General features: G+C 44.7%; 1 long non-coding RNA gene across 1 annotated transcript; it reads left to right on the plus strand.

The window, feature by feature from the left end:
• Positions 1-1088: 1088 nt before the first annotated feature.
• On the plus strand, positions 1089-15997 carry LOC138756068 (uncharacterized). The gene is made up of 3 exons (XR_011352716.1): positions 1089-2849; positions 9847-9944; positions 15893-15997. It is a non-coding gene; the product is annotated as an uncharacterized lncRNA (long non-coding RNA).
• Positions 15998-17680: the final 1683 nt, after the last annotated feature.

Consider the following 17680-nt stretch of genomic DNA (forward strand, 5'->3'; position numbering starts at 1 on the left):
TGAAATGTACAGAGCAACAACAAACCAGGAATAAACTTTCTCTGAGGGGGAGGCAATAACAGGTCCAGCAAGGCAGGAATTATTTCTGGGACCTCAGTTATTCATGATTTATATTCACGACCTGGTCAAGAGAATTGAATGTAATGCATCCGAGTTTGCAGATGACACCAAGTTGTGTTAGAAGCTGAATCCTGAGGAAAGTGAAGAGAAGCGCTTGTTATTTAAACAGGATGAGAGAATGCGCAGATTCAGGACGGACGCAGGGGTGGCATGGTTAGCTATTTCAGCGCCGGCGGCCCAGGTTCCAATCCAGTAAGGAATTTGGAAATTTTTCCCTTAACCTGCATGGGTTCTCCCCACATCCTCCATTTTCCTCCCACCCTCCAAAACGTATGGGGTAGTAGGCTAGTTGAGTGAATTTAGTCGACATGGGTTTCAATAGCTGGAATCCACTTTTACCGTGCTGTATCATTAAAGAGAAAGATGGTCTCCTTCAGTTTTCCCAGCCCAAAGCCACGTTATCCACAACTCCATCCCAGTCCAGGGAAGATTGATGTAGACAATAGGAGCTGGAGTAGGCCCTTCGACCCGTCGAGCCAGCACCGCCATTTTACAAATCATGGCTGATCACTACTATCAGTACCCCTTTCCAGCCTTATCCCCATAACCCTTAACTCCTTTGCCCACTAGAGTCTTATCTAACTCTCTTTTGAACATAGTCAGCGAATCCGCCTCTACCACTCTCTGTGGCAGAGCATTCCACAGATTCACACTTCTCTGGGTAAAAAAATGTTTTCTCATCTCCGTCCTAAAGGGCCTACCCTGTATTCTTAAACTATGCCCTCTAGTCCTCGTCTCCCCCATCATTGGGAACAAGTAATCAGACTTCACCTTGTCTATCCCCCTGATGATTTTGTATACCTCAATCATGTCCCCCCTCATCCTTCTAAAGTCCATCGGATACAAGTCCAGTTTTTCTAGCCTTTCAGCATATGTCAACCCCGCCATCCCTGGAACTAACCTTGTAAATCTGCGCTGCACACCCTCTATAGCTAGTATGTCCTTCCTCAAAATTGGAGACCAGAACTGGACGCAATACTCCAGGTGGGGTCTCACCAGGGCCCTGTACAACTGCAGAAGGGCGTCTCTGTTACTATACTCCAATCCCCTCTTTATGAAAGCCAACATGCCATTTGTCTTCTTCACAGCTTTCTGAACCTGCATGTTAGCCTTCAGTGACCGGTGAACAAGTACTCCCAGATCCATTTGCACCTCACCACTCCCTAGCTTGTCTCCATTTAAATAATACTCAGCTTTCCTATTATTGCCCCCAAAATGGATAACCTCACATTTGCTTACATTGAACGTCATCTTCCATTTAGCCGCCCACTCCCCCAACCTGTCCAAGTCCCTCTGCATTTTCCTGACATCCTCCTCACACCCCACACCGCCACCCAGTTTCGTGTCATCTGCAAATTTGCTCAAGTTATTAATAATCCCCTCATCCAAATCATTTACATAAATTACAAACAACTGAGGACCCAATACCGATCCCTGTGGCACTCCACTCGTCACATCCTGCCATCCTGAAAAAGACCCGCTTACTCCAACCCTTTGTTTCCTATTTCTTAACCAATTTCCTATCCATGTCAGCACCTTACCTCCAATACCATGCTCCCTGATCTTGCCCACCAGTCTCCCATGCAGTACCTTATCAAAGGCCTTCTGGAAGTCCAAATACACCACATCCACTGGTGAATAATTGCAGGATATAACAAGGTGCTGCAGATCTGTTTTCGTGCCAAGGACACAATTGTGTGTGCATCTGCTTACATCAAATTTTAAACCTTCAAAACAAGTGAAAACATGCATTCATGATACTCCCCCAATACCAAAATACCTGTAATCATTTAGTGTGGTGATATAGTTTAGTAATTGCCTTTTCTTTAGTTCACTGAGAATAATTACCGAGTCCCTACCATTAATTATGGCGCTAACTCCATGAGTGGGATTGTACAATGAAAAGAGTTCTGGAACAACTGAAGATCCTACTGACCCAGATGAGTGCAAATACTTGGCATCAAAGATACTGAGCATTTCGATGTAGACTCACCAAAGACCACGGTTCTGTGTGTAATGGTTGACTTCATTTCACCACTCGCATCACAGAGGTTAAACATGGAGATGCCAAGGGCCAAGTGCCAAGGAATAGCTGGAAGTGAGAAACAGCTGCCAGCTGACTGTAAATCAGGAGTTCTCTATCTGGCTGTACATTGGTGAAAGTTTGCACAATCCTGACTACCCCTTCACCCACAGACCCACCACCCCATCCTGTTAAGTCCATGTCCCCTGACTGATTAACCCTCTCACAAACTGCCAGGAAAACAAAGGAGACCAATTTTCGGCATCCATCACCACTTCATTGGGCAATGCTGTCCATGTCAGAAAGAAACAGTGGTGCAGTGAAGTCCATGAGAGAATGGAAAGGATAAAGAAAGGCATTTATATTATAACTCCAAAAATCCGGGTGCCAGAAATCCAGATCACCCGAGAATCTGGACTTGACAAAATTTTTCAAATGTTTTAAATTTAGCAGGCTTTTGTGTGCGCATGTGTACGCGTCACAGATGGGCAGCAGCAAAAAGCGACCAATAAGTGTTGACTTTATTTTTCTTTAAAACTGTTCATTTTGAAAAATGAAGCATGCTGTATTTAAACTATCAAAATTTGCCTGTTAATCTCTTTTTATTCCTCCTTTGATTGATTGGTGAGCACGAGTTTAAAAGGGGCACGCAGTGGGACTCGGGCCTTCTCGTTCATTCCCAATCGAGTCGCAGTTGGAGTCAAAGGTGAGGCCAGTGGTTGATGATTGATTGGTAAGTATGAGTGTTTGACTGTTTAAAAGGGGCACAGAGGGCAAAGAGTTAAGGAGAATGTTGATTTGTTGGAGTGAGTAATTGGGTAATTGAGTTAATTGGCAGAGACCAATAAAAGAAGGGGTAGCTGAAGAAGGGGCTAGTGAGTGAGAGGTCTAGTGAAGGAGTTGAACTTGAGGCTGTAGTTTGAGAGGTTTTGGTGATGTACTACCAATCAACCACAATCAGACAGAGAATTGTGATTAATAGGCTTTAATCTCTTAAAGTGACAGCACAGCTTGCAATGTTGCTGGCAGGTACTGAGGGAAAGGTTTGGGTGTAACAGCCTTTATGGGGATATCTGTGAGGGAGGAGTCACAGGTTCAGGGGGTGGGCCAGCCCATAAAATACATACATCCATCTGTGGTAGCACCACAGGTGAGCAGAGGCTGAGAAAGAACTGGCTTCCAGAGAGGTAAAGCCAGGTGAGGTAGTTTAAATCCTTTAATTAAATTTAGACAATGGAGTCAGCTGGGGCAGTGGATGCTCTGGTTGCGGGATGTGGGAAATCTGGACAGTGTTCTTGTCCCTGTTGACAACACCTGCAAAATGTACATCCAGCTGCAGCTCCTTACAAACTGAGTTAGGGAACTGGAACTGGAACTGGAGCTGGAGTTAGATGAACTGTGGATCTTGAGGGAGGCAGAGGTAGTTGCAGACAGGAGTGTCAGGGAGGCAGTCACCCCTAAAATTCAGGAGAAAAGTAGCTAGGTGACTGTCAGGAGAGGGAAAGGGAAGATGCAGACAGTGCAGAGCACCCCTATGGCTCTTCCATTCAAAAACAAGCATACTTTTTTGGATACTGTTGATGGAGACAACCAACCAGTAACCAGTAGAGGTGGACATTTCTCCAGTGCAGAGGCTGGTGCCCCCACCCCCGGCTTAGAAGGGAAGTGGGGAGAAGAGGAGAGCGATGATGATTAGGGACTCGTTGGGTAGACAAGTCGATAGGGGGCTCAGTGAATGAGATTGAGGCTCTCAGATGGTATGTTGCCTCCCAGGTGCCAGGGACAGGAATGTCTCTGATCAAGTTCATAGCATTCTGAAGGGAGAGGGGGAGGGGAAGTAACCAGATGTCATGATCCATGTGGGGACCAATGACATAGAGAGGAGTAGGGATGATGGCTTGAAGAGGGAATATAGGGAGTTAGGAAGTTAGTTTAAAAAAAATAGGACCTCAAGGTTGGTAATCTCAGGATTGCTCTCAGTGCCATGCATCAGAGAGGGTAGGAACAGGAAGTTGTGGCAGATGAATGTGTGGCTGAAGACTTGGTGCAGAGGGCAGGGGTTCAGATTTGTGGATCATTGGGGTTTATTCTGGGGAAGGTCTGACCTCTACAAACAGGATGGGCTGCACCTTAACAGTAGTGGGACCAATATCCAGACAAGTTTGCTAGAGCTGTTGGGCAGGGTTTAAACCAGTGGGGGGGTGGAAATCAGAATGTGAGTACAGAGATTAGGGTAGAAGGGAACCAGGGAGTTAGGGTCAAGAAAGAGGAAATTAGAAAAAAGTCAAAAATTATGTGTTGCAAAGAAAACAAAAAGGACAGGCAGGTGAAAAGATAGGGTAATTTGCTGTACAATGGAAATACAGTAAAATCGGTACTGGTACTGTACCTTAATGCATGGAGAATTAGGAATAAAGTAGATGACCTTGTTGTACAGCTACATATTGAAAGATATAATTTGTGGCCATCACCAAGACATAGCTTAATGATAGATGTAATTGGGAGCTGAATGTCCAAGGATACATAGTGTTTAGGAAATATAGGCAGATGGGTAGAGGAGGTGGCGTGGTCCTGATGGTAAGCAATGATATTAAATCACTAGAAAAGAGGGGCAGATGGTCAGAAATAGTTGAATCCTTATGGGTTGAGTTAATAAATGGCAAGGTTAATGGCAGCTATATACAGACCCTCAATCAGCAACTGCGAAGCGGACTACGAGTTAAAGCTGGAAATAGAAAAAGCATATCAGAAGGAAAATGTCAAAATATTTATGGGGGATTTTAACATGAAAAGGGATTGGGAAAGTCAGGAAGGTACTATAACTCAGGAGAGAGAGTTTGTAGAATATCTACGGGATGGCTTTTTGGAGCAGTTTGTCGATAAGCCCACCAGTGATTCGATGGTTTTGGAATGGGTGATGTGTAATGAACCTGAGGTGATTCTTGAATTAAAGGTAATGGAATCCTTGGGAAGTAGTGATCATAATATGATTGAGTTCTGTTTCAAATTTGAAAAGGAAAATCTTTTGTTAAATGTGACAATGTTTCAGTGGAGCAAAGGGAAATTACGAAGATATGAGAGAGGAAAGGTAAACTTGATGGAGGGATGGCAGAGTAGAATTGGATGATATTTCTACAAGAAATTAAAAAATGCAAGACAAACATATTCTAAGAAAAAAGAAAATTATGAATGAAAAAATGGAATAAATGTGGTAACAAGACAGGTCAAGGCTAAAATAAAAGCAAAAGGAAGGGCTTACAAGGAAGCAAAAATTAGTGGAAAAACAGAGGAATGAAAACCTTTTTAAAAACTTAACAGTAAGAGACAAAGAAAGTCGTTACGAAAGAAAAGATGAATTGTGAAAGGAAGTTGGCAAATAACATACAAAATGATAGCTAAATGTTTTAAATATTGTGACTGAGTGGTTTGGGAGGAATTGTTAGAGCAGCTTGCACACAAATATTTTACAACAGAATTTTTGCAGGACTTTTGCAGAGTGCTATTTTGCAGAAAGCAACAAAGTAGCAACATACAGCAGCATTGTGCCTGGAGAGTATGTGATCTTTGCAGGCAGAGGGGGAGACCAGCTTTGATGCCAGAGAGGGAGGGAGCAGACAGAGAAGGAGAGACACAGAAATCGGTTCCAGAGGGACAAGCTGGCAAACTTGGTCAAAGGAGAAGACTAGCTGTCTGAAAGGTGACCTGAAAGAAAGAGGATCATCTGGAGAACCCTGAAGGGGGCACATTTCATCAGCAAGACTAATTGGAAAGGAATCAGGTGTGGATGTCCTGGAACAAAAGGAATCTCTCTCAGAAAACTAACCAGAACCCTCCCGAGTCATAACCATTTGCCTGTTAAGCACCAAAGCCTGGTGAACTTTATTAATGCTAACTTCTGTGTACAGTACAAGAATTGCCTGCAACTAGTGAGATTGAACTGTGATCCAAGGAACTTTTCTAAGCCTATATACACATCACACACACCTGCACTTAGTATTAGAGGGGGAATTAAGTAGGTTAAGTAAGTTGAGAGTATTAAATTAAAGTTTAATTCTGTTTTCTTGTTCAAATATAATTAAAAATTACTTTTGTTTAAGTACCCCTTTGTGTTGTAGTGCATTTTTGGACTCTGTAACAATATATAGAGTAAAAGAGAGACATGGAGAGATATAGAATCCATTGAAAATGATGTTAAAGAAATTATAATGGGTAACAAAGAGATGGCAGAGGAACTAAATAAGTATTTTGTGTCAGTCTTCATGAAGAAGACAATAGAAATAGACCTGAGGTCTCAGGGAATAGAATTAAGTACAGTCAGGATTACTAGAGAGATAGTACTTACTAAGATGAATTGACTAAAGATGGAGATGTCTACTGGACTGGATGAGGTGCACCCATGTGTTCTGAAGGAGGTGGCTTTGGAAATTGTGGAAGCATTGGAATTATTTTCCAGAAATCAATAGACTCTGGCATGGTTCTGGAGGATTAGGAGGTTACAAATGTAGTTCTGCTGTTTAAGAAAGGAGGGAGGCAGAGAAAAGGAAATTATAGGCATATTGGTCTGACATCGGTAGTTGGAAAGTTATTGGAATTCATCCTCAAGGATGAGGTTATGAAATACCTTGAGGTGCATGGCATGATAGGTCCAAGCCAGCAAGATTTCAGGAAGGGAAGATCCTGCCTGACCAACCTAATGGAATTTTTTGTGGTAATCTCAAGTAGGATGGACAAGGGAGAGGCTGTGGATGTTGTATATTTGGATTTTCAAAAGCTCTTGGATAATGTGCTGCATAAGAGGTTGCCTAATAAGATGAGAGCCAATGGAATAACAGGAAATATGTTGTATTGGGTGGAGCATTGGCTGATAAGCAGAAAGCAAAGGGTGGGAATAAAGGGATCCTGTTCTGGTTGGTTGCCAGTTTCTAGTGGTGTTCTGCAGGGGTCAGTGTTGGGACCACTTTTTACAATGTATATTGATGATTTAGATTATGGATTGAATGGTTTTGTAGCTAAGTTTGTAGATGACTCCAAGATAGGTGCTGGAGTAGGAAGTGTTGAAGAAACCGAAGGTTGCAGAGAGACTTGGACGGCTCAGGAGAGAAAGTGAGCAAAGAAATGGCAGATGAGATACAATGTTAGAAATGTACAGTCATACAAACAGGCAGATTATTATTTGGATGGGGAGAAAATTCAAAAGTGCAAAGGGACTTGGGGGTCCTTGTGCAGGATAACCTAAAGGTTAACCACCAGGGTAAAGAAGGTGAATGCTATGTTGGCATTCATTTCAAGAGAAATAGTGTATAAGAATAAAGAGGTGTTGATGATGCTCTAAGGGGCACTGGTGAGACCTCATTTGGAGAACTGTGTGGTGTCTTGGGTCCCCAAGAATGTAATGATGTTGAAGAGAGTCCCAGAGAAAATTTACCAGGATGATTCCTGAAATGCAAGGACAACATATGAGGAATATTTAGTGGCTCTTAGACTGAATTTATTGCAGTATAGAAGAATGAGAGGGCACAGAATGTTTCAAATGCTGAAAGGATTGGGCAGAGTAGATGTGAAAAGATGTTCTCCTTGGTGGGTGAATCCAGAACAAGAGGGCACAGTCTTAGAATTAGAAGGTACCCATTTAAAATAGATGAGGAGAAATTTCTTTAGCCAGAGGGTCATGGATTTGTGGAATTTATTGCCAAATGCAGCTGTGGAGGCTAGGTCATTGGGGGTGTTTAAGGGGGTATCTAATTAGTCAAGGAATCAAGGGATATGGGGAAAAGGCTCGAACTTGGAACTAGATGTGAGAACCGTTAAGCTCAAGGTGGATTTGTGGAACAGATCTGATGGGCCAAATGGCCTACTTCTGTTCCTTTTTCTTGTGATCTTGTATTTTACAAACCAGGCAGCCCCTGCACATTATATGCATGTGTGTGGTATACAAGATCATTTGTCAATGTGTTCCAGCTGTGGCAAGAAATGGCATTGGGTGAGGGTTTGCCGCATGAGACGAAGCCCAGGGAAGTCCACAGCCTGCACTGCTCCCACATCCGATTCCAGCCCCAATGTCAGCAGAGAAAGCTATAGTGGACTTCTTTAATAGAGGGCCTATAAAAGGCCTGTAAAGGTGAATATTCTCTGTCTTCCCGTCACTGAACCTACCTCCATAAATGCTCGGCACACTGCTCCAAGATGCTGACACCAATTCCTCCTCAGGGTGGTCGCAGAGGTGGAGCGGAGCGCTCCACCTTGGTCCATAAATGTGCTGTCACGGCAAGTGGCTGGCTAGGGGTGGGCTGATAACATAACATCCCTTTTGACAAGTGATATTGACTCTGTGCTGGTCTATAGCTCAGAGATATGAATGGAGGCTATGGGCCTGCTGCGTGAGATGACTGAGTCTGTTTCTCATTCATTGTCAAGTTAGTGCATATAGTTCTTGCCCAGTTGGACCCACCAAACAAGCTACTACAGAAAGAGGACACTTGATAACAGATTTAAATATCATGGCTAGTGCAGCAGCTTGTGAACATAAACTCTGTTGTGATGAGGAGTTCATTAAGGTGTAGGACATGGCCACACATCAGTCAGACCCCCAATCCCCAAATGCAGATGCACAGTGAACCCAATTATGGATGATTATGTTGTTATGGGAACTACAGGATGCAGGAAGAGTGACAAGAAAATGGAACTTTGTAAACTGTGCCTCAACAGTATTGATTCAGTGCTTGGAGATATAGATCACAGATTCCGCGAGCGCACTTGTTGCCCGTTTCTTGATGTAAAGGCTGTGAAGCATGTTATGGACCTGTCACGATCGCCTGTAATTGAGACAGAGTATGAAGTTGCTAAACAGTTTTTCAGCTCACAAAAACAATCACAGCCAATCAAAGGGGATTGGAGTATACAGCACATCCTCTCAAAGTACCACACACATCTGAACGGAATGCCCAGTGTACTGACTGCTTTCAAACATCCCTTAACGTTTGGCACCTCCACATCAATGTACGAGAATTCATTCACCATTCTGTGAAATGTATTTTCAGACCATAGATGCACAATGCTCCACAGAAGAAAGGCCCAGTTGGTTCAGCTAACGTTTGAGAGGGACAACCCAAAAATGCACAAAGGACACCATTCTTGGGAGATTCAGCACCAACACCTGCCGCCTGTAACTCTTCTAAAGCTAAATCATGTGTTTAATTCACTTTATGGTGCCAGCCTTGACTTACACGATCATTACACAAAAATGTTGAATGATTTTTAGATCTGTCTTCATTTTTTCAGTAAGAATGGAATATATAGTCTATTTCAAATGATGTTCTAATAATGCACCAAGTGCAGTGTTGCGGTTAGACAGAATCAGACACACACAAGGTAAAGATTGTACAACAAGCTTTAATCCACAAAGACTTCCAATGTAGCTGCAGTAACTCTAAGAGACTTTGGAGGCCAGCGCAGGCTTATATCCCGGAGGGTGATTGACACCCGACCGAGTGGAGCTTGATCCATTCAGGTCAACTGATTGACAGCCAGCCAGGTGTAGTCCTGTCCCCTTTACTCTCCTGCAGGTTCAGAGGTTGCCCCCTTCAGTAGGCCGGTGGTGTACCACCACAAGTGTGTGTGTGAAAAGAAGAGACTTTGCAGCATGTTTTTAAATTGGAACTTGGTTGGTGTGTTGGTTGTTGACTGAAAACTCTTATTATCAGCAGGTATGTGTGCGTGGTTTCTGGCTCAACTGAGAAATGAGACCAAGGGAAACCCCCTCGAACAACAGAAGAGGGAGTAAGGACATGATGCCACAGTGATGGTAATAGTGTAAATAGAAATGAAGTGATTGAAATTTCTGATACAGAACTTTGAACCGTTTTCTTTTGTATTTATTGTGAATAAAGTTTGTTTGGTTGAGGTTCAACGTTATTTATAGCATTGAGAAGACGATAAGTACGTCTGAAGCATAAAATGGATCTTTCAAAAATAGCTTTAGTATTAGAATACGGTTTGATCCCAAAGTTGTAGGTCTTTAAGCTGCAGGTCCAACTGCAAAAACTAGCATCACTAGGGGTTGTGGGTGACACCATCAGAGAGGATCTCACCAAAATGAGTCACATGACTTTGTCTCCATACGCACTTGTCTGAAACGCCGGAGGGAGGGGAGAACTGTGATGGCGTGGCAGATAGAGGAGGTCCATGGCAGGTAAATCCCCTCTCTCCCCCCACCCCATTGAGTGAGTACTTGAGCAGAAGTTTGTGACCCCCCCCCCACCCCTCTGCAGTTACCCTAATGCTCCCCTATTAGATCTCTTCTGATGCTAACCCTGCATCAGGCATGGGCAGAAAGCAGTCAGGCACCTGAATGAAGAGGTAGAGGGAGGAATGGGTAGGAAAACCTTCTAGTTTCTGGGCAACAGTGAGCCCAGACTGTCACTTGACAAAAATGTCAGACCTTCTCCTGATAAGGGTATTTCCAATGAAATGTGTGACAACACTGTGTAAATACTGTGGCTTTAGTCCCATGGTCTGTATGAATTCATCCTGTTTCATGTTCTTGGCTAAGGAGCAGATGATAAACAAACCGAGGCATGTTAGTCTCTACAGTCCAGTCATTTTCAGAAAAAGCTTTACTTTTATTTCTTAAAATAAATGTTTGGTATATTCATTGAGTAGAAGGAAGAAATTTCAAACTCAGAAATAGAATGATCACATTTCAGACTCCTCAAAGATGCAGATTGCCTGCAGGAAGGCTGAGACGATGAAGCCCGATAAACAGGCATGGTCATGAAGGGATGTTTTAAACAAGTGCAAGCACTTGAAGATCCAACACGAGTACTCAGCTGGGATTATGGAGGCGAACTGTTCAGATGTCTGTATTCTGACATATTCAAGATACACAAATACTATTTTTCCAGTAAAATGAGAGATGGTGTGAGAGTGAACGAGGTAAGGAGAAAGGTATAAGCAGAGTGCCCTTTGTGGGAGTGACAATTGTGTGTGTGTGTGTGGGCCAGAGTTAGAGTGGTGAGTTGAGGCTTTGGCAGAAGTGGCTTCTGCGAGAAGAGATGGAGACTAAGGTAAGACTCTGGTGAGATATAATGATTATTTATTCTTTGACCTTGTATTAGTGCCAAGATTGTCAGATGGCAACAGAATTAGTGGAGGTATCAAGGGATATGGGGAAAAGGCCGGAAATTGGAACTAGGCGTGAGCATAGTTCAGCTTAATGTAGAATCACAGAACAGGCTTGATAGGCCTAGTGGCCTGCTTCTGTTCCTTTATCTTGTGATCTTAATACCTGTAGTGCGCTGTTAGTCAGAATCGGACACCCACAAGGTAAAGACTGTACAACAGGCTTTAATCCACAAAGACTTCCACTGTAGCTGCAGTAACTCTGAGAGACTTTGGAGGCCGGCGCAGGCTTATATCCTGGAGGGTGATTGACACCCAGTCGGGTGGGGCTTGATCCATTCAGGTCAACTGATTGACAGCCAACCAGGTGTAGTCCTGTCCCCTTTACTCTCCTGCAGGTACAGAGGTTGGCCCTGCAGTAGGCCGGCGGGACACCCCTGCAGTAGGCCGGCGGGACACTCCTGCAGGTCCAGAGGGTGCCTCCTGCAGTAAGCTGGTGGTGTATCACCAAAATACCATTAGTAATAGGTGCAGAAATAGGTTACACAACCCATCGAGTCTGCCCCACCATTTAATCATGAAATGATCCATTTTATCACTCAGCCCCTCTGCCCAGCCTCCTCCCCATAATCTTTGATAGCCTGGCTAATCAAGAACCTATCAATCATTGCCTTAAATACACCCACAACCGCCTGTGGCAACAAATTCCACAGATTTACCACCCTCTGGATAAAGACATTTCTCAGCATCTCTGTTCTAAACCATTCTCCTCATTCATAAATATACGGCTTTGAATAAGATGGGGAGGATGACCACCAGGGCAAATGAGCAGTCACTGGGTCTCTGGCACTGTGGCTCAAAAGGGAAGCCGGGAGAAAAAGAGAGCAGTAGTGATAGAGGAGCAGTCAGGATTGGATGGACCCTAAAGAGAAACTAAGATGGTTTGTTGCCTCCCAAGTACCAGGATCAGGGGCATTTTGGATAGGGTCCAAAGGGAGATTGAACAGCCACATTGGTATTAAAGACATAGGTAGGAAAAAGGATGAGATTCTGAAGAGAGAATGCAGGGAGCTAGGTAGAAAGCTGATTGAGAGAACCTCAAGGATAGTCATCTCAGGATTTCTGCCAGTGTTACATGCCGGTGAGGATAAGAAGAGGATAATACACCATGTGAATGCTTGGCTGTTTAATTGGTGCAGGGGGCAGGGTTTCAGGGTTTTGAATCATTAGGATCTCTTCTGGGGAAGGTATGAACTATACAAAAAGGACAGGCTATACCAGAACTGGAAGGGAACCAATACCCTGGCGGAGAGGTTTGCCAGAGCTATTTGGCAGGGTTTAAACTAGTTTAGCAGGGGGGTGGGAACCAGGTCAACAGGGCAAAGAATAGAGCAGAAGGTTGATGCAATGTATAATGAGATTGTGAGGAAGGACAGGCATGGAGGTACCATAAATGTACTCAGTTGGAGGGTTTGAAATGTATTCACTTCAAAGCAAGAAATATTGGGAATAGGGGAGATGAACTTAGAACATGGATCAGAACAGGGAATTGCAATGTTATGGCCATTACAGAGACTTAACTGATGGAAGGACAGAATTGGCTGAACCAGGTACAGGGGTGTAGGTGTTTCAAAAGGGAGAGGAAAGGAGGTAAAAAAAAAGGGGGGAGGGAGCAACAATTACTAATCAGGGATAAGTATCACAGCTGCAAAAAGGGAGGATATTGAGGAGGGAGTGTCTACTGAGTTGGTGTGGATGGAGATCAGAAACAGGAAGGGAGTGATCACAGTATTGGATGTAGTTTATAAGTCCCCAAATAGTCCTTGGGACACTGAGGAGCAGATAAGTGGACAGATTTGTTGTTATGGGAGACTTCAAGATCCCAAACTGGCACCTTCGTAATGGACAAGTCATCTAGAGGAGAGGCCATATTGGATCTCGTACTGGGTAATTAACCTGGTCAGTTGTCAAACCTCTGGCTGGGGGAGCATTTCAGTAACAGTGACCACTGTCCTTTAGCCTGAATATGGACAAGGATAAGAGTGGTTGAAATGATCAAAGTCTTTAATTGGGGAAGGGTAATTATGATGGGATTAGGCAGGAACTAGCGATAGTAAATTGGGAACAGATGTTCCCTGGGGAAAGCACAGAAGTGATGTGGAGGGTGTTTAGGGCTAGCTACATGGGGTTCTGGATAGGTTTGTCCCACTGAGACAGGGAAAAGATAGGAAGGTACGGGAACCATGGTTGACAAAAGAGTTGAGACCACTAGTTAGAAGGAAGAAGGAAGCAGACAGAAGGTTTAGGAAACAAAAGTCAATTTGGGATCGGGATAGAATAGTTTTTTTGTAAATTAGACACACAGGCCCTTCTGGCCTGCAAACTGGTGCTACCCAAATAATCCTGATTAACCTACAACACTGCCCATTCCCCCCCCCCCCCCCACCATATGTTTTGAATGGTGGGAGGAAACCAGAACTCCCTGAGGAAACTCATGCAAACACAGGTTGAACGTTCAAACTCCTAACAGACAGCGCTGGATTCGAACCCGCTTCGCTGGTGCTGTAAGAGATGTGAGATAACCGTTACGTTAGCTGTAAGTAAAAACACAAAATTCTGGAGAAGCTCAGCTTCTTAAACAGTGTCCTCTCTGTAACAAAGGTAAAGATACAGAACCGACATTTCGGGCTTGAGCCCTTCATCAAAGTATGAGGAAATTCTACAGAGTCCATTCTTTTCTTTCAACATTGTCTGACTGAATTAATGCAACCTAGATTGTATACCTAAAATGGATGAGGGGGGGGGTGGGGGGGTGGCTTGGGAGGAGGGAGGTGGGGGGGAGAAAAAGTCACTGTATATGTGTGAAAAAGAAAAAGTGTATTTCATGGCTAATGTGATTTATGGTGTGAAAAATTAAAAAAAAAAGTATGAGGAAATGCTGGCAGGCATCTGAACAAATGAGTTGGAGGGGTGGCAAAGGCAGGAGATGATAGGTGGAGAAAGGAGGGAGGGGAGAGCAGCAATGCAGGGGAGGGAGGATGGTGGAGCTGGGTGGGTGAAAGAACTGGAAGGACAGATACAGGGAAAGAAAAGGCAAACGGGTTTAATTGGAAGCAGTAAAGTCAATGATCATGTCATCTGGCTAGAGGGCGCCATAAAGTAAGATGTTGTTCCTCCATTCCATGAGTAGTCAGAGTGGGACAGTACACAAGGCTAGAAACAGACATAGGAGCACAGGAGTGTGACCCGGAATTGAAATGGTTGGTCACTGGGAAGTGGCTGTGTTTGTGAATGGAGCGGAGGTGCTGACCAGTCTGCAACCAGTCTCTCTGATGTAGAGAATGCCTCAAAGGGTGCACCGGATGCAGTAAATAAGTCTTCAGGATGTACAAGTGAAGTGTTGCTTCATGTGAAAGACCCGTTTGGGGCCCTGGATTGAGGTCGGGGGAAGAGGAGTGGATGTAAGTATTGCACCTCCTGGAGGCACAGGGGAAGGTGCTGGGGGTGAGATGGATGGGAAAGGATGAGTGCATGAGGGAATCACAAGGGAGAGGTCCTTGCTAAGGGGGGAGGAGAGAGAACAATGTTTCTGGTGGTGGGATACTGTAGTAAGTGCCGGAAATTCTGGTGGATGATGTTTTGGATGCGGAGATTGGTGGGGTGGCAGGTGAGGATAAGGTGGATTCTATGTTCATTATATCTGGTGGCAGAGGGGGCCAGGACAGATGAGCGGGAAATGGAAGAGATGCAGGTGATGGCTGAGTTGATAGTACTGGAGGAGAAGCCACATTTATGGAAGAAGTCAGACATTTCGGAAGCTCTGAACTGGAAGACCCCATCTTGGGAGCAGATGAGATGGAGAAATTGAGAGAAGGGGATGAAATTCTTGCAGAGGGAAGGGTGTGAGGAAGTGTAGTCTAGGTAGTTGTGGGAGTTGGAGGGTTTGTAGTATATATCAGTGGAAAGCTTGTCTCCTGAGATGGAGACAGAGAGATCCAGGAAAGGGACAGTGTTATCGGAGATGGACCAGGTAAGTTTGAGATCAAGGTGGAAGTTAGGCACGAGGTGGATGAAGTCATCTGTAATGGAGGATATAGATCAGCTTATGGAAGAAGGGAATACAGTTGAATCAGAAGATATAATCTAAATTCCACCATGAGGCCCAGGATGCATATGAATCAGTAGACATTATCTAATTTCCACCATGAGGCCCAGAGATGCAGTTGTCTTTTGTTGGTCGCAGACTGTCAGGAGATCTTGAAGATAATTAAATCATTTATTCAAAGAGATAAGCTATGAGTAAATAATTTTTGGGTAATATAAGCCATGATTCCACTGCTGAAGTTTGAGGCTCTCTGAGAGGTGACAACATCTCTCAGCAAGAAGAAGAACTTCTAGACTCCAACCAATGTTCCGGTTGGGGGAGGTGGAGAAGCTGGTACCGGCACCCAGACAACCTACTACAAGTGTGCGGTCATTGCCTCGCTTCGACAGTTGGGACCAGTCCAGGTGTTGATAAGTATAATTGGGAAGGGCTTGCATATTGTAGTTTGAATTCACCTTTAGATTTAGTAATAAAGATTTGTATAAACTGAAGTGCTCTCAGTGTGTGTGTCTGTTTTCTTTTGGTAGCTCAAACACTGTGACCAATCTAAAATGAACAAAGTGAGAGGTACAAGTTTACCCAGGACAATTGGCATAGTCGGCAGGATTGGTCTTAAGATGTTTCGCCGAAAGAAAGAGGTGAGCCCTGAGCAGTTCTTGATTCCGGGATGGACTTCCAAAGTCAATGGGTTTGGCATGTTGGCCAATACCCTGTCTTTGTTGGGACCACCCATTAGTTGGGATGAGAGGTTAGATCCATCAAGTGCGCCTCTAGGAGAGCGGGTTGCCACTCTCCTTCAAGAAAGTAAATTTCCTGTTAAAAAGGGGATGCTGACGGACGGTTTTTGGCTGCTGGCCACAGCCTTATGCCGCACCGTTCAGCATGAAGCAGAATCTGTACAGCGAGAAGTAAAATCCCAGCACAAGAGAGAGCAACTAGAGGAGGAGATAGAAGCCATGCGACAATGCTGTTCCATGATGAATGAGATTGTTTGCACCAGTCAGGACCGAGCCAAAGAATGGGAGGATAAGCATGTCCAAACGATTTGCCGTAATATTAAACTCTGGCAGCAGCTCTGTGCAGATAAGGAAAGGCAAGGGGTAGAACCCGATCCACATCGTATTCGTACCATGATAAGGAATGGCAATGATCCTGATGTAATTAATGATTGGGATGGGAATATCTGGAATTTTGACAATGGTAATAATGCAGGCACCCCTCGGCATGTGCCTGACATACTCCCCTCTCCACCCGCTGTTCACGCCCACCCTGTAAGGCAGTGGATTTTCCAAATAAACGAAGACAGAAGGGGGGATGATGTAAATGAAGAGATTGAAGGGACAGATGATGTCCCGGCCTCCCAAGAGGACTCAGGGGAAGGTACCCAAACCCCTGCTTGTTCTCAATGCCCCCCCCCCCTCTACGGGATGGCTTGGGCATCCTCCCGTCCACTGGGCAGAGGGCCTTGTGGGCCAAAGTGGGAACAGGGCTTGGGCGTGGTCATCGATTCGTGACTACTCTATAAAAGAGCTGGCCACCATTAGAGATCGATTTAGGCAAAAGACGGGAGAAACTCTGGCGGCCTGGCTCCTGCGTGTTTGGGAACAAGGAGGGAGTAATGTATATTTAACCCCTGAGGAATTGTTGGGATTAGGAACATTGACTACTGATATCCGGGTCACTGCTGAGCTACGTGGTAGAAGGAGAGGGGTGGATTACTTATTTGCCACTCTTGGGGCTGCCCTGTTACGAGTATACCCGTCACCAGTAGATTGGGATTTACATTTGCAGAACAATTGGGGCACCCCAGAGGAGGGTATAGCAGTAATTCGTCAACTGGCCCTGGCCTCTGCCTTGTACGCAGGGCATTTGAGGCTGTGGGTACATGGGGGGAGCCCTGACGAAGAGATATTCATGGCCGGAATGCATACCCGATTGGTTCGTTCCGCCCAACCCACTGTACGGGGCGTGGTTCTGTGCGTAACTAGTCCACTAACTGGGCACCCTGTGTCTGAGGCGGTGCACGCCTTATCTGGGCTTCGAGAATTAGAGTTGGGAGGTAAAATCCACTCACGTACAACCCAGGTAAAATCAGACAAGCAGGATGAAAAGAGAGGGGCTGCTACTAATAACAGACCAACAAGAAATGACCTTTTTCTAACCTTGTTAAAGTTAGGCGTACCTAAAAGTGATATTGATGGGAAACCTACCGCGGTCCTTTATGCCCTTTATAAGAGGAAGGCAGGGGAACATCATCCCCAGCTGTTGAGTCTTCCTGGCCAAACTGTTCCTTCTGCTCCCTCTGCTGCTCTTAT

This window comes from Narcine bancroftii, chromosome 3, assembly GCF_036971445.1.
Source record: "Narcine bancroftii isolate sNarBan1 chromosome 3, sNarBan1.hap1, whole genome shotgun sequence".
Lineage (NCBI taxonomy): Eukaryota > Metazoa > Chordata > Chondrichthyes > Torpediniformes > Narcinidae > Narcine > Narcine bancroftii.